The sequence below is a fragment of the Camponotus floridanus genome, unplaced genomic scaffold, assembly GCF_003227725.1.
Source record: "Camponotus floridanus strain SB8 unplaced genomic scaffold, Cflo_v7.5 scaffold500, whole genome shotgun sequence".
Classification (NCBI taxonomy): Eukaryota; Metazoa; Arthropoda; class Insecta; order Hymenoptera; family Formicidae; genus Camponotus; species Camponotus floridanus.
Genome location: NW_020229660.1, coordinates 5,867 through 33,345, shown reverse-complemented (window position 1 = coordinate 33,345; position 27,479 = coordinate 5,867). Strand labels below are relative to the sequence as shown.

At 30.6% G+C, this 27,479-nt stretch overlaps 3 long non-coding RNA genes and 3 pseudogenes across 9 annotated transcripts; all 6 read right to left on the bottom strand.

Moving 5' to 3' along the window:
- Positions 1-2,674: 2,674 nt before the first annotated feature.
- On the bottom strand, positions 2,675-4,144 carry LOC112639186 (annotated as a pseudogene).
- On the bottom strand, positions 4,137-7,476 carry LOC112639184 (annotated as a pseudogene).
- Positions 7,477-8,031: 555 nt separating this feature from the next.
- On the bottom strand, positions 8,032-17,472 carry LOC112639185 (annotated as a pseudogene).
- A 66-nt stretch (positions 17,473-17,538) lies between these two features.
- LOC112639188 lies at positions 17,539-24,049 on the bottom strand. 7 transcript variants are annotated; one of them, XR_003123358.1, is made up of 9 exons: positions 23,388-24,049; positions 23,181-23,317; positions 22,875-23,092; positions 22,606-22,752; positions 20,789-21,032; positions 19,905-20,041; positions 19,543-19,816; positions 19,332-19,478; positions 17,539-17,761 (listed from the first exon to the last, which is right to left on the bottom strand). It is a non-coding gene; the product is annotated as an uncharacterized LOC112639188 (long non-coding RNA). The 7 variants fall into 7 exon arrangements; XR_003123354.1 differs by having other exon boundaries at positions 19,323-19,478; positions 19,599-19,816; positions 23,388-24,046; XR_003123353.1 differs by having other exon boundaries at positions 19,599-19,816; positions 23,388-24,046.
- Positions 24,050-24,528: 479 nt separating this feature from the next.
- LOC112639191 lies at positions 24,529-26,146 on the bottom strand. The gene is made up of 4 exons (XR_003123361.1): positions 26,095-26,146; positions 25,882-26,028; positions 24,801-25,036; positions 24,529-24,710 (listed from the first exon to the last, which is right to left on the bottom strand). It is a non-coding gene; the product is annotated as an uncharacterized LOC112639191 (long non-coding RNA).
- Positions 26,147-26,155: 9 nt separating this feature from the next.
- Positions 26,156-27,249, bottom strand: LOC112639190. Its single transcript, XR_003123360.1, has 3 exons — positions 26,662-27,249; positions 26,464-26,591; positions 26,156-26,366 (listed from the first exon to the last, which is right to left on the bottom strand). It is a non-coding gene; the product is annotated as an uncharacterized LOC112639190 (long non-coding RNA).
- Positions 27,250-27,479: the final 230 nt, after the last annotated feature.

The window sequence follows — 27,479 nt, the reverse complement described above, 5'->3', positions numbered from 1 at the left end:
AAAGCATTTCGAATTCTAAAAGATGTACACAATGTATGCATTTTATATACATATACATCTGATACGTGTGTATATCAATTACACATTTATTTGTACTGAACCATTAAAAAAAGTTCTATTTAAATAATCTAATATCAATCTCTCTTTCTACAGTGCAGTATACTCCAAACAATCCGTACGACTGCCCGATGAGCAACTACCAGACTTCTCACAGCGAGACTTTCACCGCTGACTGAATCTAAAATTACGAGCTGAATACTAGGGTATTTAATTGCAAAGAAGAGGGCGGACTGGGAAACATATGCGCCGCCAGTAGTGAAAAAATGTGATCTAAAAACGAAGGAAGATGACAGTTTAAATAAAGGTTAGTTTATACCAATTTCACGATATATGTAATTGTAAATAACTATAGTACGCATCCCAGATAGCATAAACATAGGGTCTGTTCTTTTCAGCTGCACTGATGCACTAGTGCAATTAGTTAGAGTGAAAGAAAGCATGTTTGTCTCATTCTAACTTATTTCACTAGTGCAGCAGTGCAGCTAAAAAGAACAGACGGGTGGCACCCGATTGAACCACGTCGCCAATTGGCCAATTCAAAATAGGACTCTCTGATGGTTAATCGTTGCTGGTTACCCTAGGCACAGGTCGATATAATTGGCTGTGGTAAGACACAAGTGGTCAAACGGGACGCTCCCGACAGACCCATATTCTATAAAGATTCTACAAAATTTTTCGACAATATTAGAATATTCTGAGAATATATTGATGAAAAGAACATTATAAAAATGTTCAATAATAATAAAATGAGACTACTTATAATATAATGAATACATTTTATAATCTATAAATTTTTGAAATATTGTTGTAACAGGCAAACAAAATTTTAAAAAGGTTTAGGAAATATTTATAACATTTATGGTACGATATTTTAGGCTATTAAACTGTAAATATTTATGCAAATATTTGATGAAAAAAAATATAGATAGAAAGTATAACTATCAAAAATGTTGTGTTGCTGTTGACACATAAATAGAGAAAACTGCATTTCTCATATCTAAATGTTTTCTAAAGATTTAGTATTATTTTTTCATTTTTTTTTGGCGACGGTTTCCGTTTGTCCGCTGCTAGATGTATATTAACATATTAGTGTATTTTTCACTTTGCACGGAAGATTAACAGTGACGCGGCTATTTTGTCTTGTCCGTTATGCCCCGCACTATAATGGCACTATATAATGGTTATGATTGGATTCGTGAGTCAAAATTAAAGTCACTATGTAAAAGGTTTATTCTGTTGCACGTACTAACATATTTTAAGTTAAGCTTGTAATGCTACGCAGCTATTTGATTGGTTGAATGAGGTCTTAAGTCAACCTCGGGCAAGACTTAAGGCCGGGTTTACAATAAACAATTTAAGTCTAAATATTAAGAAATTGACCAATCACATTCGAGTATGAAAAAAATACTCGACTGTGATTGGTCAATTTCTTAAGGTTTAGGGCTCAAATATTTATTGTAGACCCGGCATAAGACAATCTTAATATAAGATCGGACTATGAATACCGGACCTACTCACTCCAATGCGTATAAAACAAAATACTAACACATTTTATTTAAGTATTTGCTCTAAATTATGTCATTCTAGAGCAAGTATCATAAATGTTTAGATATATCAGTATATGGTTACGCTTTTGTGCATCAGCAGGAACATTTTTCCTTTCAGATAATAAATGTTTCTATTAACAATACCATATGTATAGAGCAAAAGAAACAAGTATAGTGCGCATATGGGTGTAACTGTATGTGTACACATCTTGCGATACATTCCATATACTCTTTAACAAAATTAAAATATTAATTTGTATAATAGGAAGAAAAAATATGTAGGCAAGATAATGAAATCTTTATGTAACGTAATGTAACAATATTATAATATTAATTAATAAGTAATCTTGAAAAATGTACTGTAAAACGATTATTTTGAAGAGTTTTTAAAACAAGTAGGTTCTCCAATCAGTTTCAATCTATTTTAGTTAAAAATATCAGCAGATCATCTATTTCAATGATTTTAGATATATTATAGAAAGGAAAATACTGAATAGCCTTTAATAAACATTAAATATTATTTATTTTTAATTTCGAAATTGTCAGTAGATATATATATAGAGAATTAAAGTCCTTTAATAGAAAGTCCCTCTAAATTGTTGGATGTTTTAGATACAAAGTAAGGTCCAAGATTTTTAGCTTAAAAATAAATTCAAAATTATATTCATATTACTTGATACAAGTTTTATTTGTATTATTACCAAAATTGCAAATATTTAAATTAAATTTAGATGAGATTATGAGCAATATGACCATACATATTAATTTTACGTTAATATTAGTATTCTCATATTCTGTACTCATTTAAACAAATTTATTTTAATAAAAACTTTAATTTATTTGTTATTAATTAATTATAATTATTATTTATTTGAAATAAATTGGAAGTTCTTAAAGTTTTCTTCTTTTTAAGTGACAGGAAAAGGATGTAATTCGTAAAAGTGCCCTCATCCAAATATAAGATTTACTATACTAATGTAATATTTCCATACAATATTGTTACATAAACTTTGTGTAGAAATATCTTTAGAATATATATAAAGAGTTATTATGGCAAACATAGCTTACATTACTCACTCACATTACTTTTCCAATTCCAAAATATGTCACAAGTGCAAGACACGGTGCCGCAAGAGAGAAAATTAATAAGTGTCTGCTTATTTTCTTACTTTCTATCTACACCTTCATGAAGAAGAAATTGACACAAGTCCAAATGCATCTGGCGCCTATAAAATATAATTTAATGTTCAGCGATAAAAAAAATTGATAAGCTAATTATATTAACTTACATATTTTATAAGCGCTTGTTAATTCATTTCTGAAACATTGTATATAACCTTCTTACCTTGTGTAACATTATTGCGAAGAAAAACTAAGACACTTCGACATCAGCTTGAGATGTAGTAGCAGCAGCTCCCAATGCAACACCGCCAATCAACTAGCAGCATCTACTATAAGACCTAAAGTTGCTGTAATACTTTTCTTGTCTTCCTCCACTTTTTCTGGCTGAACATTGATCAATTAAAAGCATAAACCAAGTACTAAACTAATTCCAAGTTAAAGTATGTAAATTGCCTGTAAAAAAAGAAAAAAGAACAGGAATACTATTAATCAGATGTTAATTTCATGAAATATGGTAATCAGTAAACATGCAATTGCACATACTACTATATGAACCTTTTTCATTAGTAATACCATCCACAGTAAATAATGCTCTTACACCCTCAGGTACAGTCAGGTATAATCGCTAGCGCAGTACCAACAAGGAGTCCTGCTCCTAATATTGAAACTAATTGTAACTTGTCCTATGGAAAACATATTGCACGTAAATTACAAGATACAATGAATTCTGATATACACCTATTATATACATACATAATTTTATATTACATAAAATATTCTTCTTCACTTCTATATCTTACTTCTTCTGATAAATTTATTTAACTTAATGGCAGTGATCCAGCTCCAAGACAAGATCCAACAAACATAACAAGAGAAAGCATCCATAGCATTGCTCTCTCCTCCATTTTTATTTAATTATTTAATACTGATGGCAATTTATTTTTAATTTTTAACATTATCATATACATCAATATATATAATATACATTCTTAGACATTATGACATTAGGCATTTGACTAGCAATATTAAATTATAAATTTGCAATTATATATATTGATCTATAATGTCAATGTAATAATTTTTTCGACAGATCAAAATATAAGTAAGATATTCGATGATTTATATACAATAATCATTGAATCGATTAATTAAACCACAAACGTCGACAAGATCGACAGTACTTCAGACCAGGTAATTCCTACATCTCGGAGCATAGACGTATTACGTATACAGATGGAGCATTATATTTATTACATAAAAGGACCGTCTGGAGGACAATGGAGGAATAAAGGAAGATAATTTCATTGTCGCTAAAAGGTAGCGTCAACCATTGGTTGAACAAAGAAGTAAGTAGTTGCTTCATTGTTCAACCAATGGCTGACGCTACATTTTAGCGCCAACGAAATTTTAAACCTTTAAACCTTTAAATTTGCAATTTCGCGCATGTTCGGCAGTCCTCGCGCCTGATTGGGAGTTTGGCGGCGTGCGCGGCAGTCCTCGCTCCTGATTGGCAGTCTTCGCGCGTCCGCGGCAGTCCTCGCGCCTGATTGGGAGTCTTGGCGGCGTGCGCGGCAGTTCTCGCGCCTGATTGGACGTCTTCGCGCACGCACGGCAGTCCTCGCTCCTGATTGGGAGTCTTCGCGCGTCCGCGTCCGTTCTCGCGCCTGATTGGCGCGTGCAGTCTTGCGCGGCAGTCCTGAATGTCCTAAATATATATACAAGTTTTATTTGTACATATCGATAGGAAATATATACACAAACAACATTCATCCTTTAAAAAAATATCTAAAATTAGTACCCGGATTTTCTATTGTTTCTCTATAATATATATTGATTAACTATCTTGTGCACTGTATGTTATTTCATTACAATAGGTGTCTGTTAAGGAAAAATTACGTAATTTAATAACAGAAATATTGGGCAAATAAATAATATATAAATGAATTTTATTCGTTAAATGCTTAGTACAATTGCTTCTAATGTATCTGTTCTAAATCGTAAAGCATTTTTTTCCCAACTTGCACCATTATATGTTTTGCATACATATATGCATACAACAATTGTATATTGCAGAGATTGCGTTTCGACAGTTTGGATATCTGCAAGCATACTGTAGCAAGCAGAGTAATTTTATGCAACTTCAATTATATAAACTTTACATCAAATTTGTTTCTATAATATAAAACAAAATACTAACACACTTTATTTAAGTATTTTCCTTTATCTAAATTATGTCATTCTGTAGGGCAAGTATCATAAGTGTTTAGATATATCAGTATATGACGTTACGCTTTTGTGCATCAGCAGGAACATTTTTTCCTTTCAGATAATAAATGTTTCTATTAAACAATACGCATATGTATACAGCAAAAGAAACAAGTATAGTGCGCATATGGGTGTAACTGTATGTGTACACATCTTGCGATACATTCCATATACTCTTTAACAAAATTAAAATATTAATTTGTATAATAGGAAGAAAAAATATGTAGGCAAGATAATGAAATCTTTATCTAACGTAATGTAACAATATTATAATATTAATTAATAAGTAATCTTGAAAAATGTACTGTAAAACGATTATTTTGAAGAGTTTTTAAAACAAGTAGGTTCTCCAATCAGTTTCAATCTATTTTAGTTAAAAATATCAGCAGATCATCTATTTCAATGATTTTAGATATATTATAGAAAGGAAAATACTGAATAGCCTTTAATAAACATTAAATATTATTTATTTTTAATTTCGAAATTGTCAGTAGATATATATATAGAGAATTAAAGTCCTTTAATAGAAAGTCCCTCTAAATTGTTGGATGTTTTAGATACAAAGTAAGGTCCAAGATTTTTAGCTTAAAAATAAATTCAAAATTATATTCATATTACTTGATACAAGTTTTATTTGTATTATTACCAAAATTGCAAATATTTAAATTAAATTTAGATGAGATTATGAGCAATATGACCATACATATTAATTTTACGTTAATATTAGTATTCTCATATTCTGTACTCATTTAAACAAATTTATTTTAATAAAAACTTTAATTTATTTGTTATTAATTAATTATAATTATTATTTATTTGAAATAAATTGGAAGTTCTTAAAGTTTTCTTCTTTTTAAGTGACAGGAAAAGGATGTAATTCGTAAAAGTGCCCTCATCCAAATATAAGATTTACTATACTAATGTAATATTTCCATACAATATTGTTACATAAACTTTGTGTAGAAATATCTTTAGAATATATATAAAGAGTTATTATGGCAAACATAGCTTACATTACTCACTCACATTACTTTTCCAATTCCAAAATATGTCACAAGTGCAAGACACGGTGCCGCAAGAGAGAAAATTAATAAGTGTCTGCTTATTTTCTTACTTTCTATCTACACCTTCATGAAGAAGAAATTGACACAAGTCCAAATGCATCTGGCGCCTATAAAATATAATTTAATGTTCAGCGATAAAAAAAATTGATAAGCTAATTATATTAACTTACATATTTTATAAGCGCTTGTTAATTCATTTCTGAAACATTGTATATAACCTTCTTACCTTGTGTAACATTATTGCGAAGAAAAACTAAGACACTTCGACATCAGCTTGAGATGTAGTAGCAGCAGCTCCCAATGCAACACCGCCAATCAACTAGCAGCATCTACTATAAGACCTAAAGTTGCTGTAATACTTTTCTTGTCTTCCTCCACTTTTTCTGGCTGAACATTGATCAATTAAAAGCATAAACCAAGTACTAAACTAATTCCAAGTTAAAGTATGTAAATTGCCTGTAAAAAAAGAAAAAAGAACAGGAATACTATTAATCAGATGTTAATTTCATGAAATATGGTAATCAGTAAACATGCAATTGCACATACTACTATATGAACCTTTTTCATTAGTAATACCATCCACAGTAAATAATGCTCTTACACCCTCAGGTACAGTCAGGTATAATCGCTAGCGCAGTACCAACAAGGAGTCCTGCTCCTAATATTGAAACTAATTGTAACTTGTCCTATGGAAAACATATTGCACGTAAATTACAAGATACAATGAATTCTGATATACACCTATTATATACATACATAATTTTATATTACATAAAATATTCTTCTTCACTTCTATATCTTACTTCTTCTGATAAATTTATTTAACTTAATGGCAGTGATCCAGCTCCAAGACAAGATCCAACAAACATAACAAGAGAAAGCATCCATAGCATTGCTCTCTCCTCCATTTTTATTTAATTATTTAATACTGATGGCAATTTATTTTTAATTTTTAACATTATCATATACATCAATATATATAATATACATTCTTAGACATTATGACATTAGGCATTTGACTAGCAATATTAAATTATAAATTTGCAATTATATATATTGATCTATAATGTCAATGTAATAATTTTTTCGACAGATCAAAATATAAGTAAGATATTCGATGATTTATATACAATAATCATTGAATCGATTAATTAAACCACAAACGTCGACAAGATCGACAGTACTTCAGACCAGGTAATTCCTACATCTCGGAGCATAGACGTATTACGTATACAGATGGAGCATTATATTTATTACATAAAAGGACCGTCTGGAGGACAATGGAGGAATAAAGGAAGATAATTTCATTGTCGCTAAAAGGTAGCGTCAACCATTGGTTGAACAAAGAAGTAAGTAGTTGCTTCATTGTTCAACCAATGGCTGACGCTACATTTTAGCGCCAACGAAATTTTAAACCTTTAAACCTTCAAATTTGCAATTTCGCGCATGTTCGGCAGTCCTCGCGCCTGATTGGGAGTCTTGGCGGCGTGCGCGGCAGTCCTCGCTCCTGATTGGCAGTCTTCGCGCGTCCGCGGCAGTCCTCGCGCCTGATTGGGAGTCTTGGCGGCGTGCGCGGCAGTTCTCGCGCCTGATTGGACGTCTTCGCGCACGCACGGCAGTCCTCGCTCCTGATTGGGAGTCTTCGCGCGTCCGCGTCCGTTCTCGCGCCTGATTGGCGCGTGCAGTCTTGCGCGGCAGTCCTGAATGTCCTAAATATATATACAAGTTTTATTTGTACATATCGATAGGAAATATATACACAAACAACATTCATCCTTTAAAAAAATATCTAAAATTAGTACCCGGATTTTCTATTGTTTCTCTATAATATATATTGATTAACTATCTTGTGCACTGTATGTTATTTCATTACAATAGGTGTCTGTTAAGGAAAAATTACGTAATTTAATAACAGAAATATTGGGCAAATAAATAATATATAAATGAATTTTATTCGTTAAATGCTTAGTACAATTGCTTCTAATGTATCTGTTCTAAATCGTAAAGCATTTTTTTCCCAACTTGCACCATTATATGTTTTGCATACATATATGCATACAACAATTGTATATTGCAGAGATTGCGTTTCGACAGTTTGGATATCTGCAAGCATACTGTAGCAAGCAGAGTAATTTTATGCAACTTCAATTATATAAACTTTACATCAAATTTGTTTCTATAATATAAAACAAAATACTAACACACTTTATTTAAGTATTTTCCTTTATCTAAATTATGTCATTCTGTAGGGCAAGTATCATAAGTGTTTAGATATATCAGTATATGACGTTACGCTTTTGTGCATCAGCAGGAACATTTTTTCCTTTCAGATAATAAATGTTTCTATTAAACAATACGCATATGTATACAGCAAAAGAAACAAGTATAGTGCGCATATGGGTGTAACTGTATGTGTACACATCTTGCGATACATTCCATATACTCTTTAACAAAATTAAAATATTAATTTGTATAATAGGAAGAAAAAATATGTAGGCAAGATAATGAAATCTTTATCTAACGTAATGTAACAATATTATAATATTAATTAATAAGTAATCTTGAAAAATGTACTGTAAAACGATTATTTTGAAGAGTTTTTAAAACAAGTAGGTTCTCCAATCAGTTTCAATCTATTTTAGTTAAAAATATCAGCAGATCATCTATTTCAATGATTTTAGATATATTATAGAAAGGAAAATACTGAATAGCCTTTAATAAACATTAAATATTATTTATTTTTAATTTCGAAATTGTCAGTAGATATATATATATAGAGAATTAAAGTCCTTTAATAGAAAGTCCCTCTAAATTGTTGGATGTTTTAGATACAAAGTAAGGTCCAAGATTTTTAGCTTAAAAATAAATTCAAAATTATATTCATATTACTTGATACAAGTTTATTTGTATTATTACCAAAATTGCAAATATTTAAATTAAATTTAGATGAGATTATGAGCAATATGACCATACATATTAATTTTACGTTAATATTAGTATTCTCATATTCTGTACTCATTTAAACAAATTTATTTTAATAAAAACTTTAATTTATTTGTTATTAATTAATTATAATTATTATTTATTTGAAATAAATTGGAAGTTCTTAAAGTTTTCTTCTTTTTAAGTGACAGGAAAAGGATGTAATTCGTAAAAGTGCCCTCATCCAAATATAAGATTTACTATACTAATGTAATATTTCCATACAATATTGTTACATAAACTTTGTGTAGAAATATCTTTAGAATATATATAAAGAGTTATTATGGCAAACATAGCTTACATTACTCACTCACATTACTTTTCCAATTCCAAAATATGTCACAAGTGCAAGACACGGTGCCGCAAGAGAGAAAATTAATAAGTGTCTGCTTATTTTCTTACTTTCTATCTACACCTTCATGAAGAAGAAATTGACACAAGTCCAAATGCATCTGGCGCCTATAAAATATAATTTAATGTTCAGCGATAAAAAAATTGATAAGCTAATTATATTAACTTACATATTTTATAAGCGCTTGTTAATTCATTTCTGAAACATTGTATATAACCTTCTTACCTTGTGTAACATTATTGCGAAGAAAAACTAAGACACTTCGACATCAGCTTGAGATGTAGTAGCAGCAGCTCCCAATGCAACACCGCCAATCAACTAGCAGCATCTACTATAAGACCTAAAGTTGCTGTAATACTTTTCTTGTCTTCCTCCACTTTTTCTGGCTGAACATTGATCAATTAAAAGCATAAACCAAGTACTAAACTAATTCCAAGTTAAAGTATGTAAATTGCCTGTAAAAAAAGGAAAAAGAACAGGAATACTATTAATCAGATGTTAATTTCATGAAATATGGTAATCAGTAAACATGCAATTGCACATACTACTATATGAACCTTTTTCATTAGTAATACCATCCACAGTAAATAATGCTCTTACACCCTCAGGTACAGTCAGGTATAATCGCTAGCGCAGTACCAACAAGGAGTCCTGCTCCTAATATTGAAACTAATTGTAACTTGTCCTATGGAAAACATATTGCACGTAAATTACAAGATACAATGAATTCTGATATACACCTATTATATACATACATAATTTTATATTACATAAAATATTCTTCTTCACTTCTATATCTTACTTCTTCTGATAAATTTATTTAACTTAATGGCAGTGATCCAGCTCCAAGACAAGATCCAACAAACATAACAAGAGAAAGCATCCATAGCATTGCTCTCTCCTCCATTTTTATTTAATTATTTAATACTGATGGCAATTTATTTTTAATTTTTAACATTATCATATACATCAATATATATAATATACATTCTTAGACATTATGACATTAGGCATTTGACTAGCAATATTAAATTATAAATTTGCAATTATATATATTGATCTATAATGTCAATGTAATAATTTTTTCGACAGATCAAAATATAAGTAAGATATTCGATGATTTATATACAATAATCATTGAATCGATTAATTAAACCACAAACGTCGACAAGATCGACAGTACTTCAGACCAGGTAATTCCTACATCTCGGAGCATAGACGTATTACGTATACAGATGGAGCATTATATTTATTACATAAAAGGACCGTCTGGAGGACAATGGAGGAATAAAGGAAGATAATTTCATTGTCGCTAAAAGGTAGCGTCAACCATTGGTTGAACAAAGAAGTAAGTAGTTGCTTCATTGTTCAACCAATGGCTGACGCTACATTTTAGCGCCAACGAAATTTTAAACCTTTAAACCTTCAAATTTGCAATTTCGCGCATGTTCGGCAGTCCTCGCGCCTGATTGGGAGTCTTGGCGGCGTGCGCGGCAGTCCTCGCTCCTGATTGGCAGTCTTCGCGCGTCCGCGGCAGTCCTCGCGCCTGATTGGGAGTCTTGGCGGCGTGCGCGGCAGTTCTCGCGCCTGATTGGACGTCTTCGCGCACGCACGGCAGTCCTCGCTCCTGATTGGGAGTCTTCGCGCGTCCGCGTCCGTTCTCGCGCCTGATTGGCGCGTGCAGTCTTGCGCGGCAGTCCTGAATGTCCTAAATATATATACAAGTTTTATTTGTACATATCGATAGGAAATATATACACAAACAACATTCATCCTTTAAAAAAATATCTAAAATTAGTACCCGGATTTTCTATTGTTTCTCTATAATATATATTGATTAACTATCTTGTGCACTGTATGTTATTTCATTACAATAGGTGTCTGTTAAGGAAAAATTACGTAATTTAATAACAGAAATATTGGGCAAATAAATAATATATAAATGAATTTTATTCGTTAAATGCTTAGTACAATTGCTTCTAATGTATCTGTTCTAAATCGTAAAGCATTTTTTTCCCCAACTTGCACCATTATATGTTTTGCATACATATATGCATACAACAATTGTATATTGCAGAGATTGCGTTTCGACAGTTTGGATATCTGCAAGCATACTGTAGCAAGCAGAGTAATTTTATGCAACTTCAATTATATAAACTTTACATCAAATTTGTTTCTATAATATAAAACAAAATACTAACACACTTTATTTAAGTATTTTCCTTTATCTAAATTATGTCATTCTGTAGGGCAAGTATCATAAGTGTTTAGATATATCAGTATATGACGTTACGCTTTTGTGCATCAGCAGGAACATTTTTTCCTTTCAGATAATAAATGTTTCTATTAAACAATACGCATATGTATACAGCAAAAGAAACAAGTATAGTGCGCATATGGGTGTAACTGTATGTGTACACATCTTGCGATACATTCCATATACTCTTTAACAAAATTAAAATATTAATTTGTATAATAGGAAGAAAAAATATGTAGGCAAGATAATGAAATCTTTATCTAACGTAATGTAACAATATTATAATATTAATTAATAAGTAATCTTGAAAAATGTACTGTAAAACGATTATTTTGAAGAGTTTTTAAAACAAGTAGGTTCTCCAATCAGTTTCAATCTATTTTAGTTAAAAATATCAGCAGATCATCTATTTCAATGATTTTAGATATATTATAGAAAGGAAAATACTGAATAGCCTTTAATAAACATTAAATATTATTTATTTTTAATTTCGAAATTGTCAGTAGATATATATATATAGAGAATTAAAGTCCTTTAATAGAAAGTCCCTCTAAATTGTTGGATGTTTTAGATACAAAGTAAGGTCCAAGATTTTTAGCTTAAAAATAAATTCAAAATTATATTCATATTACTTGATACAAGTTTTATTTGTATTATTACCAAAATTGCAAATATTTAAATTAAATTTAGATGAGATTATGAGCAATATGACCATACATATTAATTTTACGTTAATATTAGTATTCTCATATTCTGTACTCATTTAAACAAATTTATTTTAATAAAAACTTTAATTTATTTGTTATTAATTAATTATAATTATTATTTATTTGAAATAAATTGGAAGTTCTTAAAGTTTTCTTCTTTTTAAGTGACAGGAAAAGGATGTAATTCGTAAAAGTGCCCTCATCCAAATATAAGATTTACTATACTAATGTAATATTTCCATACAATATTGTTACATAAACTTTGTGTAGAAATATCTTTAGAATATATATAAAGAGTTATTATGGCAAACATAGCTTACATTACTCACTCACATTACTTTTCCAATTCCAAAATATGTCACAAGTGCAAGACACGGTGCCGCAAGAGAGAAAATTAATAAGTGTCTGCTTATTTTCTTACTTTCTATCTACACCTTCATGAAGAAGAAATTGACACAAGTCCAAATGCATCTGGCGCCTATAAAATATAATTTAATGTTCAGCGATAAAAAAAATTGATAAGCTAATTATATTAACTTACATATTTTATAAGCGCTTGTTAATTCATTTCTGAAACATTGTATATAACCTTCTTACCTTGTGTAACATTATTGCGAAGAAAAACTAAGACACTTCGACATCAGCTTGAGATGTAGTAGCAGCAGCTCCCAATGCAACACCGCCAATCAACTAGCAGCATCTACTATAAGACCTAAAGTTGCTGTAATACTTTTCTTGTCTTCCTCCACTTTTTCTGGCTGAACATTGATCAATTAAAAGCATAAACCAAGTACTAAACTAATTCCAAGTTAAAGTATGTAAATTGCCTGTAAAAAAAGAAAAAAGAACAGGAATACTATTAATCAGATGTTAATTTCATGAAATATGGTAATCAGTAAACATGCAATTGCACATACTACTATATGAACCTTTTTCATTAGTAATACCATCCACAGTAAATAATGCTCTTACACCCTCAGGTACAGTCAGGTATAATCGCTAGCGCAGTACCAACAAGGAGTCCTGCTCCTAATATTGAAACTAATTGTAACTTGTCCTATGGAAAACATATTGCACGTAAATTACAAGATACAATGAATTCTGATATACACCTATTATATACATACATAATTTTATATTACATAAAATATTCTTCTTCACTTCTATATCTTACTTCTTCTGATAAATTTATTTAACTTAATGGCAGTGATCCAGCTCCAAGACAAGATCCAACAAACATAACAAGAGAAAGCATCCATAGCATTGCTCTCTCCTCCATTTTTATTTAATTATTTAATACTGATGGCAATTTATTTTTAATTTTTAACATTATCATATACATCAATATATATAATATACATTCTTAGACATTATGACATTAGGCATTTGACTAGCAATATTAAATTATAAATTTGCAATTATATATATTGATCTATAATGTCAATGTAATAATTTTTTCGACAGATCAAAATATAAGTAAGATATTCGATGATTTATATACAATAATCATTGAATCGATTAATTAAACCACAAACGTCGACAAGATCGACAGTACTTCAGACCAGGTAATTCCTACATCTCGGAGCATAGACGTATTACGTATACAGATGGAGCATTATATTTATTACATAAAAGGACCGTCTGGAGGACAATGGAGGAATAAAGGAAGATAATTTCATTGTCGCTAAAAGGTAGCGTCAACCATTGGTTGAACAAAGAAGTAAGTAGTTGCTTCATTGTTCAACCAATGGCTGACGCTACATTTTAGCGCCAACGAAATTTTAAACCTTTAAACCTTCAAATTTGCAATTTCGCGCATGTTCGGCAGTCCTCGCGCCTGATTGGGAGTCTTGGCGGCGTGCGCGGCAGTCCTCGCTCCTGATTGGCAGTCTTCGCGCGTCCGCGGCAGTCCTCGCGCCTGATTGGGAGTCTTGGCGGCGTGCGCGGCAGTTCTCGCGCCTGATTGGACGTCTTCGCGCACGCACGGCAGTCCTCGCTCCTGATTGGGAGTCTTCGCGCGTCCGCGTCCGTTCTCGCGCCTGATTGGCGCGTGCAGTCTTGCGCGGCAGTCCTGAATGTCCTAAATATATATACAAGTTTTATTTGTACATATCGATAGGAAATATATACACAAACAACATTCATCCTTTAAAAAAATATCTAAAATTAGTACCCGGATTTTCTATTGTTTCTCTATAATATATATTGATTAACTATCTTGTGCACTGTATGTTATTTCATTACAATAGGTGTCTGTTAAGGAAAAATTACGTAATTTAATAACAGAAATATTGGGCAAATAAATAATATATAAATGAATTTTATTCGTTAAATGCTTAGTACAATTGCTTCTAATGTATCTGTTCTAAATCGTAAAGCATTTTTTTCCCAACTTGCACCATTATATGTTTTGCATACATATATGCATACAACAATTGTATATTGCAGAGATTGCGTTTCGACAGTTTGGATATCTGCAAGCATACTGTAGCAAGCAGAGTAATTTTATGCAACTTCAATTATATAAACTTTACATCAAATTTGTTTCTATAATATAAAACAAAATACTAACACACTTTATTTAAGTATTTTCCTTTATCTAAATTATGTCATTCTGTAGGGCAAGTATCATAAGTGTTTAGATATATCAGTATATGACGTTACGCTTTTGTGCATCAGCAGGAACATTTTTTCCTTTCAGATAATAAATGTTTCTATTAAACAATACGCATATGTATACAGCAAAAGAAACAAGTATAGTGCGCATATGGGTGTAACTGTATGTGTACACATCTTGCGATACATTCCATATACTCTTTAACAAAATTAAAATATTAATTTGTATAATAGGAAGAAAAAATATGTAGGCAAGATAATGAAATCTTTATCTAACGTAATGTAACAATATTATAATATTAATTAATAAGTAATCTTGAAAAATGTACTGTAAAACGATTATTTTGAAGAGTTTTTAAAACAAGTAGGTTCTCCAATCAGTTTCAATCTATTTTAGTTAAAAATATCAGCAGATCATCTATTTCAATGATTTTAGATATATTATAGAAAGGAAAATACTGAATAGCCTTTAATAAACATTAAATATTATTTATTTTTAATTTCGAAATTGTCAGTAGATATATATATAGAGAATTAAAGTCCTTTAATAGAAAGTCCTCTAAATTGTTGGATGTTTTAGATACAAAGTAAGGTCCAAGATTTTTAGCTTAAAAATAAATTCAAAATTATATTCATATTACTTGATACAAGTTTTATTTGTATTATTACCAAAATTGCAAATATTTAAATTAAATTTAGATGAGATTATGAGCAATATGACCATACATATTAATTTTACGTTAATATTAGTATTCTCATATTCTGTACTCATTTAAACAAATTTATTTTAATAAAAACTTTAATTTATTTGTTATTAATTAATTATAATTATTATTTATTTGAAATAAATTGGAATTCTTAAAGTTTTCTTCTTTTTAAGTGACAGGAAAAGGATGTAATTCGTAAAAGTGCCCTCATCCAAATATAAGATTTACTATACTAATGTAATATTTCCATACAATATTGTTACATAAACTTTGTGTAGAAATATCTTTAGAATATATATAAAGAGTTATTATGGCAAACATAGCTTACATTACTCACTCACATTACTTTTCCAATTCCAAAATATGTCACAAGTGCAAGACACGGTGCCGCAAGAGAGAAAATTAATAAGTGTCTGCTTATTTTCTTACTTTCTATCTACACCTTCATGAAGAAGAAATTGACACAAGTCCAAATGCATCTGGCGCCTATAAAATATAATTTAATGTTCAGCGATAAAAAAATTGATAAGCTAATTATATTAACTTACATATTTTATAAGCGCTTGTTAATTCATTTCTGAAACATTGTATATAACCTTCTTACCTTGTGTAACATTATTGCGAAGAAAAACTAAGACACTTCGACATCAGCTTGAGATGTAGTAGCAGCAGCTCCCAATGCAACACCGCCAATCAACTAGCAGCATCTACTATAAGACCTAAAGTTGCTGTAATACTTTTCTTGTCTTCCTCCACTTTTTCTGGCTGAACATTGATCAATTAAAAGCATAAACCAAGTACTAAACTAATTCCAAGTTAAAGTATGTAAATTGCCTGTAAAAAAAGAAAAAAGAACAGGAATACTATTAATCAGATGTTAATTTCATGAAATATGGTAATCAGTAAACATGCAATTGCACATACTACTATGAACCTTTTTCATTAGTAATACCATCCACAGTAAATAATGCTCTTACACCCTCAGGTACAGTCAGGTATAATCGCTAGCGCAGTACCAACAAGGAGTCCTGCTCCTAATATTGAAACTAATTGTAACTTGTCCTATGGAAAACATATTGCACGTAAATTACAAGATACAATGAATTCTGATATACACCTATTATATACATACATAATTTTATATTACATAAAATATTCTTCTTCACTTCTATATCTTACTTCTTCTGATAAATTTATTTAACTTAATGGCAGTGATCCAGCTCCAAGACAAGATCCAACAAACATAACAAGAGAAAGCATCCATAGCATTGCTCTCTCCTCCATTTTTATTTAATTATTTAATACTGATGGCAATTTATTTTTAATTTTTAACATTATCATATACATCAATATATATAATATACATTCTTAGACATTATGACATTAGGCATTTGACTAGCAATATTAAATTATAAATTTGCAATTATATATATTGATCTATAATGTCAATGTAATAATTTTTTCGACAGATCAAAATATAAGTAAGATATTCGATGATTTATATACAATAATCATTGAATCGATTAATTAAACCACAAACGTCGACAAGATCGACAGTACTTCAGACCAGGTAATTCCTACATCTCGGAGCATAGACGTATTACGTATACAGATGGAGCATTATATTTATTACATAAAAGGACCGTCTGGAGGACAATGGAGGAATAAAGGAAGATAATTTCATTGTCGCTAAAAGGTAGCGTCAACCATTGGTTGAACAAAGAAGTAAGTAGTTGCTTCATTGTTCAACCAATGGCTGACGCTACATTTTAGCGCCAACGAAATTTAAACCTTTAAACCTTCAAATTTGCAATTTCGCGCATGTTCGGCAGTCCTCGCGCCTGATTGGGAGTTTGGCGGCGTGCGCGGCAGTCCTCGCTCCTGATTGGCAGTCTTCGCGCGTCCGCGGCAGTCCTCGCGCCTGATTGGGAGTCTTGGCGGCGTGCGCGGCAGTTCTCGCGCCTGATTGGACGTCTTCGCGCACGCACGGCAGTCCTCGCTCCTGATTGGGAGTCTTCGCGCGTCCGCGTCCGTCTCGCGCCTGATTGGCGCGTGCAGTCTTGCGCGGCAGTCCTGAATGTCCTAAATATATATACAAGTTTTATTTGTACATATCGATAGGAAATATATACACAAACAACATTCATTCTTTAAAAAAATATCTAAAATTAGTACCCGGATTATTCTATTGTTTCTCTATAATATATATTGATTAACTATCTTGTGCACTGTATGTTATTTCATTACAATAGGTGTCTGTTAAGGAAAAATTACGTAATTTAATAACAGAAATATTGGGCAAATAAATAATATATAAATGATTTTATTCGTTAAATGCTTAGTACAATTGCTTCTAATGTATCTGTTCTAAATCGTAAAGCATTTTTTTCCCAACTTGCACCATTATATGTTTTGCATACATATATGCATACAACAATTGTATATTGCAGAGATTGCGTTTCGACAGTTTGGATATCTGCAAGCATACTGTAGCAAGCAGAGTAATTTTATGCAACTTCAATTATATAAACTTTACATCAAATTTGTTTCTATAATATAAAACAAAATACTAACACACTTTATTTAAGTATTTGCTTTCTAAATTATGTCATTCTGTAGGGCAAGTATCATAAGTGTTTAGATATATCAGTATATGGTTACGCTTTTGTGCATCAGCAGGAACATTTTTTCCTTTCAGATAATAAATGTTTCTATTAAACAATACGCATATGTATACAGCAAAAGAAACAAGTATAGTGCGCATATGGGTGTAACTGTATGTGTACACATCTTGCGATACATTCCATATACTCTTTAACAAAATTAAAATATTAATTTGTATAATAGGAAGAAAAAATATGTAGGCAAGATAATGAAATCTTTATGTAACGTAATGTAACAATATTATAATATTAATTAATAAGTAATCTTGAAAAATGTACTGTAAAACGATTATTTTGAAGAGTTTTTAAAACAAGTAGGTTCTCCAATCAGTTTCAATCTATTTTAGTTAAAAATATCAGCAGATCATCTATTTCAATGATTTTAGATATATTATAGAAAGGAAAATACTGAATAGCCTTTAATAAACATTAAATATTATTTATTTTTAATTTCGAAATTGTCAGTAGATATATATGTGAGAATTAAAGTCCTTTAATAGAAAGTCGCTCTAAATTGTTGGATGTTTTAGATACAAAGTAAGGTCCAAGATTTTTAGCTTAAAAATAAATTCAAAATTATATTCATATTACTTGATACAAGTTTTATTTGTATTATTACCAAAATTGCAAATATTTAAATTAAATTTAGATGAGATTATGAGCAATATGACCATACATATTAATTTTACGTTAATATTAGTATCTCATATTCTGTACTCATTTAAACAAATTTATTTTAATAAAAACTTAATTTATTTGTTTAATTAATTATAATTATTATTTATTTGAATAAATTGGAAATCTTAAAGTTTTCTTCTTTTTAAGTGACAGGAAAAGGATGTAATTCGTAAAAGTGCCCTTATCCAAATATAAGATTTACTATACTAATGTAATATTTCCATACAATATTGTTACATAAACTTTGTGTAGAAATATCTTTAGAATATATATAAAGAGTTATTATGGCAAACATAGCTTACATTACTCACTTTTCCAATTCCAAAATATGTCACAAGTGTATGTCACAAGACACGGTGCCGCAAGAGAGAAAATTAATAAGTGTCTGCTTATTTTCTTACTTTCTATCTACACCTTCATGAAGAAGAAACTGACACAAGTCCAAATGCATCTGGCGCCTATAAAAAATAATTTAATGTTCAACATGATAAAAAAATTGATAAGCTGATTATATTAACTTACATATTTTACAAGGGCTTGTTAATTCATTTCTGAAACATTGTATATAACCTTCTTACTTTGTGCAACATTATTGCGAAGAAAAACTAAGACACTTCGACATCAGCTTGAGATGTAGTAGCAGCAGCTCCCAACGCAACTCCGCAGCATCTACTATAAGACCTAAAGTTGCTGTAATACATTTCTTGTCTTCCTCCACTTTTTCTGGCTGAACATTGATCGATTAAAAGCATAAACCAAGTACTAAACTAATTCCAATTAAAGTATGTAATGTTGCCTGTAAAAAAAGAAAAAAGAACAGGAATACTATTAATTAGATGTTAATTTCATGAAATATGGTAATCAGTAAACATGCAGTTGCATACCACATGAACCTTTTTCATTAGTAATACCATCCACAGTAAATAATGCTCTTACACCCTCAGGTATAGTCAGGTATAATCGCTAGCGCAGTACCAACAAGGAGTCCTGCTCCTAATATTGAAACTAATTGTAACTTGTCCTATGGAAAACATATTGCACGTAAATTACAAGATACAATGAATTCTGATATACACCTATTATATACATACATAATTTTATATTACATAAAATATTCTTCTTCACTTCTATATCTTACTTCTTCTGATAAATTTATTTAACTTAATGGCAGTGATCCAGCTCCAAGACAAGATCCAACAAACATAACAAGAGAAAGCATCCATAGCATTGCTCTCTCCTCCATTTTTATATAATTATTTAATTATTTAATACTGATGGCAATTTATTTTTAATTTTTAACATTATCATATACATCAATATATATAATATGCATCTTAGACATTATGACATTAGGAATTTGACTATACGATATTAAATTATAAATTTGCAATTATGTATATTGATCTATAATGTCAATGTAATAATTTTTTCGACAGATCAAAATATAAGTAAGATATTCGATGATTTATATACAATAATCATTGAATCGATTAATTAAACCACAAAGGTCGACAAGATCGACAGTACTTCAGACCAGGTAACTCCTACATCTCGGAGCATAGACGTATTACGTATATACAGATGGAGCATTATATTTATTACATAAAAGGACCGTCTGGAGGACAACGGAGGAATAAAGGAAGATAATTTCATTGTCGCTAAAAGGTAGCGTCAGCCATTGGTTGAACAAAGAAGTAAGTAGTTGCTTCATTGTTCAACCAATGGCTGACGCTACATTTTAGCGCCAACGAAATTTAAACCTTTAAACCTTCAAATTTGCAATTTCGCGCATGTTCGGCAGTCCTCGCGCCTGATTGGACGTCTTCGCGCGTCCGCGGCAGTCCTCGCGCCTGATTGGGAGTCTTGGCGGCGTGCGCGGCAGTTCCCGCGCCTGATTGGACGTCTTCGCGCACGCACGGCAGTCCTCGCTCCTGATTGGGTGTCTTCGCGCGTCCGCGTCCGCTCTCGCGCCTGATTGGCGCGTGCAGTCTTGCGCGGCAGTCCTGAATGTCCTAAATATATATACAAGTTTTATTTGTACATATCGATAGGAAATATATACACAAACAACATTCATTCTTTAAAAAAATATCTAAAATTAGTGCCCGGATATTCTATTGTTTCTCTATAATATATATTGATTAACTATCTTGTGCACTCTATGTTATTTCATTACAATCGGTGTATGTTAAGGAAAAATTACGTAATTTAATAACAGAAATATTGGGCAAATAAATAATATATAAATGATTTTATTCGTTAAATGCTTAGCACAATTGCTTCTAATGTATCTGTTCTAAATCGTAAGGCATTTTTTCCCCAACTTGCACCATTATATGTTTTGCATACATATATTTACAACAATTGTATATTGCAGAGATTGCGTTTCGACAGTTTGGATATCTGCAAGCATACTGTAGCAAGCAGAGTAATTTTATGCAACTCCTTCAATTATATAAACTTTACATCAAATTTGTTTCTATAATATAAAACAAAATACTAACACACTTTATTTAAGTATTTGCTCTAAATTGTGTCATTCTGCAGGGCAAGTATCATAAGTGTTTAGATATATCAGTATATGGTTACGCTTTTGTGCATCAGCAGGAACATTTTTTCCTTTCAGATAATAAATGTTTCTATTAAACAATACGCATATGTATATAGCAAAAGAAACAAGTATAGTGCGCATATGGGTGTAACTGTATGTGTGCACATCTTGCGATACATTCCATATACTCTTTAACAAAATTAAAATATTAATTTGTATAATAGGAAGAAAAAATATGTAGGCAAGATAATGAAATCTTTATGTAACGTAATGTAACAATATTATAATATTAATTAATAAGTAATCTTGAAAAATGTACTGTAAAACGATTATTTTGAAGAGTTTTTAAAACAAGTAGGTTCTCCAATCAGTTTCAATCTATTTTAGTTAAAAATATCAGCAGATCATCTATTTCAACGATTTTGGATATATTATAGAAAGGAAAATACTGAACAGCCTTTAATAAACATTAAATATTATTTATTTTTAATTTCGAAATTGTCAGTAGATATATATGTGAGAATTAAAGTCCTTTAATAGAAAGTCGCTCTAAATTGTTGGATGTTTTAGATACAAAGTAAGGTCCAAGATTTTTAGCTTAAAAATAAATTCAAAATTATATTCATATTACTTGATACAAGTTTTATTTGTATTATTACCAAAATTGCAAATATTTAAATTAAATTTAGATGAGATTATGAGCAATATGACCATACATATTAATTTTACGTTAATATTAGTACTCTCATATTCTGTACTCATTTAAACAAATTTATTTTAATAAAAACTATAATTTATTTGTTTAATTAATTATAATTATTATTTATTTGAAGTAAATTGGAAATCTTAAAGTTTTCTTCTTTTTAAGTGACAGGAAAAGGATGTAATTCGTAAAAGTGCCCTTATCCAAATATAAGATTTACTATACTAATGTAATATTTCCATACAATATTGTTACATAAACTTTGTGTAGAAATATCTTTAGAATATATATATAAAGAGTTATTATGGCAAACATAGCTTACATTACTCACTTTTCCAATTCCAAAATATGTCACAAGTGTATGTCACAAGACACGGTGCCGCAAGAGAGAAAATTAATAAGTGTCTGCTTATTTTCTTACTTTCTATCTACACCTTCATGAAGAAGAAACTGACACAAGTCCAAATGCATCTGGCGCCTATAAAAAATAATTTAATGTTCAACATGATAATAAAAATTGATAAGCTGATTATATTTAACTTACATATTTTACAAGGGCTTGTTAATTCATTTCTGAAACATTGTATATAACCTTCTTACTTTGTGCAACATTATTGCGAAGAAAAACTAAGACACTTCGACATCAGCTTGAGATGTAGTAGCAGCAGCTCCCAACGCAACTCCGCAGCATCTACTATAAGACCTAAAGTTGCTGTAATACATTTCTTGTCTTCCTCCACTTTTTCTGGCTGAACATTGATCGATTAAAAGCATAAACCAAGTACTAAACTAATTCCAATTAAAGTATGTAATGTTGCCTGTAAAAAAAGAAAAAAGAACAGGAATACTATTAATTAGATGTTAATTTCATGAAATATGGTAATCAGTAAACATGCAGTTGCATACCACATGAACCTTTTTCATTAGTAATACCATCCACAGTAAATAATGCTCTTACACCCTCAGGTATAGTCAGGTATAATCGCTAGCGCAGTACCAACAAGGAGTCCTGCTCCTAATATTGAAACTAATTGTAACTTGTCCTATGGAAAACATATTGCACGTAAATTACAAGATACAATGAATTCTGATATACACCTATTATATACATACATAATTTTATATTACATAAAATATTCTTCTTCACTTCTATATCTTACTTCTTCTGATAAATTTATTTAACTTAATGGCAGTGATCCAGCTCCAAGACAAGATCCAACAAACATAACAAGAGAAAGCATCCATAGCATTGCTCTCTCCTCCATTTTTATATAATTATTTAATTATTTAATACTGATGGCAATTTATTTTTAATTTTTAACATTATCATATACATCAATATATATAATATGCATCTTAGACATTATGACATTAGGAATTTGACTATACGATATTAAATTATAAATTTGCAATTATGTATATTGATCTATAATGTCAATGTAATAATTTTTTCGACAGATCAAAATATAAGTAAGATATTCGATGATTTATATACAATAATCATTGAATCGATTAATTAAACCACAAAGGTCGACAAGATCGACAGTACTTCAGACCAGGTAACTCCTACATCTCGGAGCATAGACGTATTACGTATATACAGATGGAGCATTATATTTATTACATAAAAGGACCGTCTGGAGGACAACGGAGGAATAAAGGAAGATAATTTCATTGTCGCTAAAAGGTAGCGTCAGCCATTGGTTGAACAAAGAAGTAAGTAGTTGCTTCATTGTTCAACCAATGGCTGACGCTACATTTTAGCGCCAACGAAATTTAAACCTTTAAACCTTCAAATTTGCAATTTCGCGCATGTTCGGCAGTCCTCGCGCCTGATTGGACGTCTTCGCGCGTCCGCGGCAGTCCTCGCGCCTGATTGGGAGTCTTGGCGGCGTGCGCGGCAGTTCCCGCGCCTGATTGGACGTCTTCGCGCACGCACGGCAGTCCTCGCTCCTGATTGGGTGTCTTCGCGCGTCCGCGTCCGCTCTCGCGCCTGATTGGCGCGTGCAGTCTTGCGCGGCAGTCCTGAATGTCCTAAATATATATACAAGTTTTATTTGTACATATCGATAGGAAATATATACACAAACAACATTCATTCTTTAAAAAAATATCTAAAATTAGTGCCCGGATATTCTATTGTTTCTCTATAATATATATTGATTAACTATCTTGTGCACTCTATGTTATTTCATTACAATCGGTGTATGTTAAGGAAAAATTACGTAATTTAATAACAGAAATATTGGGCAAATAAATAATATATAAATGATTTTATTCGTTAAATGCTTAGCACAATTGCTTCTAATGTATCTGTTCTAAATCGTAAGGCATTTTTTCCCCAACTTGCACCATTATATGTTTTGCATACATATATTTACAACAATTGTATATTGCAGAGATTGCGTTTCGACAGTTTGGATATCTGCAAGCATACTGTAGCAAGCAGAGTAATTTTATGCAACTCCTTCAATTATATAAACTTTACATCAAATTTGTTTCTATAATATAAAACAAAATACTAACACACTTTATTTAAGTATTTGCTCTAAATTGTGTCATTCTGCAGGGCAAGTATCATAAGTGTTTAGATATATCAGTATATGGTTACGCTTTTGTGCATCAGCAGGAACATTTTTTCCTTTCAGATAATAAATGTTTCTATTAAACAATACGCATATGTATATAGCAAAAGAAACAAGTATAGTGCGCATATGGGTGTAACTGTATGTGTGCACATCTTGCGATACATTCCATATACTCTTTAACAAAATTAAAATATTAATTTGTATAATAGGAAGAAAAAATATGTAGGCAAGATAATGAAATCTTTATGTAACGTAATGTAACAATATTATAATATTAATTAATAAGTAATCTTGAAAAATGTACTGTAAAACGATTATTTTGAAGAGTTTTTAAAACAAGTAGGTTCTCCAATCAGTTTCAATCTATTTTAGTTAAAAATATCAGCAGATCATCTATTTCAACGATTTTGGATATATTATAGAAAGGAAAATACTGAACAGCCTTTAATAAACATTAAATATTATTTATTTTTAATTTCGAAATTGTCAGTAGATATATATGTGAGAATTAAAGTCCTTTAATAGAAAGTCGCTCTAAATTGTTGGATGTTTTAGATACAAAGTAAGGTCCAAGATTTTTAGCTTAAAAATAAATTCAAAATTATATTCATATTACTTGATACAAGTTTTATTTGTATTATTACCAAAATTGCAAATATTTAAATTAAATTTAGATGAGATTATGAGCAATATGACCATACATATTAATTTTACGTTAATATTAGTACTCTCATATTCTGTACTCATTTAAACAAATTTATTTTAATAAAAACTATAATTTATTTGTTTAATTAATTATAATTATTATTTATTTGAAGTAAATTGGAAATCTTAAAGTTTTCTTCTTTTTAAGTGACAGGAAAAGGATGTAATTCGTAAAAGTGCCCTTATCCAAATATAAGATTTACTATACTAATGTAATATTTCCATACAATATTGTTACATAAACTTTGTGTAGAAATATCTTTAGAATATATATATAAAGAGTTATTATGGCAAACATAGCTTACATTACTCACTTTTCCAATTCCAAAATATGTCACAAGTGTATGTCACAAGACACGGTGCCGCAAGAGAGAAAATTAATAAGTGTCTGCTTATTTTCTTACTTTCTATCTACACCTTCATGAAGAAGAAACTGACACAAGTCCAAATGCATCTGGCGCCTATAAAAAATAATTTAATGTTCAACATGATAATAAAAATTGATAAGCTGATTATATTTAACTTACATATTTTACAAGGGCTTGTTAATTCATTTCTGAAACATTGTATATAACCTTCTTACTTGTGCAACATTATTGCGAAGAAAAACTAAGACACTTCGACATCAGCTTGAGATGTAGTAGCAGCAGCTCCCAACGCAACTCCGCAGCATCTACTATAAGACCTAAAGTTGCTGTAATACATTTCTTGTCTTCCTCCACTTTTTCTGGCTGAACATTGATCAATTAAAAGCATAAACCAAGTACTAAACTAATTCCAATTAAAGTATGTAAATTGCCTGTAAAAAAAGAAAAAAGAACAGGAATACTATTAATTAGATGTTAATTTCATGAAATATGGTAATCAGTAAACATGCAGTTGCATACCACATGAACCTTTTTCATTAGTAATACCATCCACAGTAAATAATGCTCTTACACCCTCAGGTATAGTCAGGTATAATCGCTAGCGCAGTACCAACAAGGAGTCCTGCTCCTAATATTGAAACTAATTGTAACTTGTCCTATGGAAAACATATTGCACGTAAATTACAAGATACAATGAATTCTGATATACACCTATTATATACATACATAATTTTATATTACATAAAATATTCTTCTTCACTTCTATATCTTACTTCTTCTGATAAATTTATTTAACTTAATGGCAGTGATCCAGCTCCAAGACAAGATCCAACAAACATAACAAGAGAAAGCATCCATAGCATTGCTCTCTCCTCCATTTTTATATAATTATTTAATTATTTAATACTGATGGCAATTTATTTTTAATTTTTAACATTATCATATACATCAATATATATAATATACATTCTTAGACATTATGACATTAGGCATTTGACTAGCAATATTAAATTATAAATTTGCAATTATATATATTGATCTATAATGTCAATGTAATAATTTTTTCGACAGATCAAAATATAAGTAAGATATTCGATGATTTATATACAATAATCATTGAATCGATTAATTAAACCACAAACGTCGACAAGATCGACAGTACTTCAGACCAGGTAATTCCTACATCTCGGAGCATAGACGTATTACGTATACAGATGGAGCATTATATTTATTACATAAAAGGACCGTCTGGAGGACAATGGAGGAATAAAGGAAGATAATTTCATTGTCGCTAAAAGGTAGCGTCAACCATTGGTTGAACAAAGAAGTAAGTAGTTGCTTCATTGTTCAACCAATGGCTGACGCTACATTTTAGCGCCAACGAAATTTTAAACCTTTAAACCTTCAAATTTGCAATTTCGCGCATGTTGATTCGGCAGTCCTCGGCGCCTGATTGGCAGTCTTCGCGCGTCCGCGGCAGTCCTCGCGCCTGATTGGGAGTCTTGGCGGCGTGCGCGGCAGTTCTCGCGCCTGATTGGACGTCT